The 3,876-nt window shown below is 40.0% G+C and overlaps 1 protein-coding gene across 2 annotated transcripts in view; it reads left to right on the top strand.

Moving 5' to 3' along the window:
• SNAP25 (synaptosome associated protein 25) overlaps nt 1-3,876 on the top strand; it is a 111,299-nt gene that overhangs the window by 483 nt on the left and 106,940 nt on the right. The gene's annotated exons all lie outside the window — the stretch shown is intronic.

Here is a 3,876-nt window from a genome sequence, read left to right as displayed (position 1 = left end):
TTTGCCAAGCAGTTTTCGACGATGTTCAGACTGTTTTTTTTTTTTTCCTGTAGCGCAAAATACCAAAACCAAAATTTAAAAAATCTCTCTAATCCTGTGCTTAAGACTGTTGTTGTTAGGGCGCTACTATCCAGGGAAGAATTAAGGGGAAGGCAGGATGTGGGCGCTGAGGAAGGGAAAGAAGGGGGGAGTTCCCGCCCCGGGAAAGCTGATCTGCGGCAGCGGGAGCAGTCTCCATGCCCCACGGACTTGATTTATGCCGCCTGCTCTACTTCAACTGCAGGCTGGCGGGAGGCGGGCGGGTCACGCTGAGTGGGAGGGCTCTGCGGAGGGCTGGCGCGGGTGGGCTTGCCTCGGGGACTGCGGCGGGCCGCTCTCAGCACCCTGGACAGCAACACCAAGGGTTTGCGCTGGCGCCCGCGACCTTTCAGCACCGCGGACAGCGGTCCGGCCGCTGCGCCTCAGCCGCATCTACCTGCGGCAAAGATGCCTCGCTAAGGCTAGGTATGTCAGGGCTGGAGGACAAATTGTCTCCGTGAGACCCCAGTCTTTCAAAGTCCTTAATAAAGAAGGCATAGTACGGTAAAAGAAATAAATAAACCCTGTCCACAGGGACTTCTTTGCAGTCAATTACCTGCTCCCCTCCTCACTTTTTCATAGCTTCAAAAAATAATAATCTACTTGTGGAAACCTGTGTTGACCCTGATCCTTCAAAAAAATAAACACGTTTTAAAAAATATGCATTTACCCTGCTGTAGGATATCCAGATTTTTGTTTTTAACACAGCGTATATCTGTTTACAGATCTTGGGTGGGCAAAAGCAGGTGTATGTGAAGATGCCAACACTAACTGTTTATAGGGGTAATATATCTCCGCATATATTTTTCTTGATAAAAATATGAGATTAGCTAACCTAAGAAGAATCAATTTTAAGAATTAATCCTTTTCCCCTTTTCTCCTCCCCCTGCCCTTGTAACTAGGCATGAATACAGGCACACACTCACAAAAATACATCTCTGAGAAATATCAAAGATCCTACTGTGTATATATTTCATCTCTTTGGCTATGGTTTCAGAATTAGTGGAAGTATTTCCTTTTGGCATTGGTTATCAGGAGCGGATATGTTTTGATTTTGACAATACTAAGACTGGTCTTCCATAGGAGAATCCCACTGTGTCCTTCAGGGTAATGCGGGGGAGAAAACTGAGGTGTTAGACTGAAACTGGACCCTGATCTAAAGATCCATTGTAATTTCTGTTAGCACTGCAGGATTTTGCTAGGGTGGTGATAAGTACTTTAGCAATTTTTACTCTGGGCTTTGGAGCTTCTCAATGAGCAAAAACTATCACAGGGATATTCCTCTTCAATATAGATAAAATTGCCATAAAATAATCAGTATCAAAATTGTACTGTTTGACTAGCTGGAAAAGAACAGTAACGTCATATGTACAAATATATATTATACAACGCATTAAAGGAATACTACCGTGATATCTTTAAAAACCCGAAATAAGATCTTAGATTGCTTTTAGTCATAACTCCAACCATGTCTATACTGGAGTTACTAAAATGCCCTGTCCACATACAAAAGGTGCTTTCACTTCCAGCTATTTAATTATTTTCTATTGTTTTTCCTTTTGTCAATAACCATGTGTTTCTATATGTCTATGTTTCTATATGTCGTGCATTGATAAAAATGATTTCAGTGGAAATTTATACAAGGGTATGTAACTGTTGTGTGAAAGAAGTTTATAACTGCAATCTGCAGAAAAAAAATAAGCAACTCTGTTTTAGTAATGGAAAGAGGGGAGAAAATTCAGGCAGGAGTCTCTAAAATTGCTTTAACTTCATGCTGCATGTCCAGACAGCTCTCTGCGTAGTTGCGTCAAATGAAAAGCCTAACGCTACCGGAATTACGTGCTTGGACATTAGTAATTACTGCTGGGTTTGTTTGCTAGTGGAAGACCTGGGGGTGGGGGGAGGAGGACTGCAGTGAGACTGGCAAAGGGCACAGAGCTGGGAGGGAGAGGCGGTATACACAATTACAGAGCTAATTCTATAATAGTTTACTGAGAAATTAAAAGAAAACATAATTGAAACATGGATTTAACATTCACATTGTTGACAAGCCTTCAGGAAAAAAAATCAAGAGGTTTTTCATTTTAAGTTTGATAATTGAAAATCCAGGACAATGCGGTGAAAAAAGGCAGGAGCAGATGGACATAGGATGAGCTAGGAAACATTCACACAGACCCTCTGATGGCAGATTGGCATTTTCTGTATTACCATTTTGACAACACAATTTACAATTTTCTCAACATCTCCATAGTAAAATCTCTCCCAAACTTACCATTTTATTTTTATTTTGTTAAACACATGCAACTCCCTCACCACACAAACACAATACAAACTGTCTCTTAATTAGCTTGTCTAAAGATATTCCTAAGCTCTGAATGTTAACCCCAGAATGGGGGTCATCAACAGGAAGACTGATGTTTCTATCAGTGACACCCGGCAACTGCGTAGCAGTTGGCCTTTAGCAGAACATGTAGGTTTTGATGATTATTAGACATGAAAGAAATCATTTGAGAGAAAACGTAAGGGAAAAATAGATAAATCTGTGTTTTAGATGGTGCACTATTAATAAACAATATTTCTTCTGCTTTACAATTCTATAAAGGTGGGAAAATTCATGTTTTCAATCCTGGTAATAAATACGTTTCTGCAGTGTCATCCCTCATCAGCATAGAACAACCTGATAGAAAGTATTGATTAATCAGCAAGCACTAGATATGTAAATGAATTGCATGGGGGTATAAAGTCTCTAGATAATATCGTCTTTAACCCAAGTGAGTCTAGCATCTAGTAATTTTAATAAAAATAATAAAAGTTGTATTATTAAATGATATCAGAGTGAAAATGCAATAGAACAGTAGAAGAAGAATTATGAGGGCATATATAATTAATGGTCATGTGAATGTGACCAATAATAAAGATTGTAAATTTAACCGATGGTTCTATCACAGGGGATTAGAACAATCTGAGAGAGGAGGCAGGGCTGCAGCTGGCCTTTGGGGATTGGTGAGAGGTGGGAGAGTTCTTCCAAATGAAAGTTACAGTATAAGCAAAACTTTGAGTTAGGTAAGCCCAAGCTATTGTCACTCCCTGAAAATGCCTGTGTACTCCAGGGAGAGTGGGAAGCTTGTGTAGGAGAATATGCCAGAATGGAGAATTGGAGCCTCCTGTGGAAGGCATTGAATGCCACACTGAGAATTTGGTAGTTTATCTTCTAAAGTTGATTTTTGAGCAGGTTAATATCCAAGAACTGCTACTGACAGGGCTGACAGGTTGGACTTCATTTGTTCATCCAGAACTAGACCGGAGGAAATTAGTATCATAAGGAAGGCTTAAAAAAAAAAAAGAAAGAAAGAAAAGAAAAGAAAAGAAAAAGAAAAAAAGAAACAATCAGTCCTCATTTAAGCATCTTTTAAGATTGTTCTTTAAGATATATCCATCTACGTGGATGTTTAAACCCTGCTCAGAAGTCAGTTGTAAGTTTCAATTTTCCATCACTGACTAGAACAAATTATTCAAGATGAGCACCTGCCAGGGAGATTGAAAAGCAGGGCAGTAATCTGGGGATGAGAGGTCCCAGAGGTACACCTGAATATTAAACAGTAGGCAGTGCACATTGTCTTACACCCTATAGGTATTCTGCATTGTCACATAACTGGACAGATGAAAAAATATGTCAGTTCTTTGCATGTTTCAGGCAGCATGACAAATAGGACTAACCCCGTGTCTAAAAAAAGGTAAGGAAATGTTGTTTAAATTTTGAAAAATGGGGGAGAGGTGAGGTAGGCAATATGCCAAGTG

The sequence above is a fragment of the Tupaia chinensis genome, unplaced genomic scaffold, assembly GCF_000334495.1.
Source record: "Tupaia chinensis unplaced genomic scaffold, TupChi_1.0 Scaffold000305_1, whole genome shotgun sequence".
In the NCBI taxonomy this organism is placed as follows: domain Eukaryota; kingdom Metazoa; phylum Chordata; class Mammalia; order Scandentia; family Tupaiidae; genus Tupaia; species Tupaia belangeri.
This window is presented reverse-complemented; position numbering and strand designations above follow the sequence as displayed.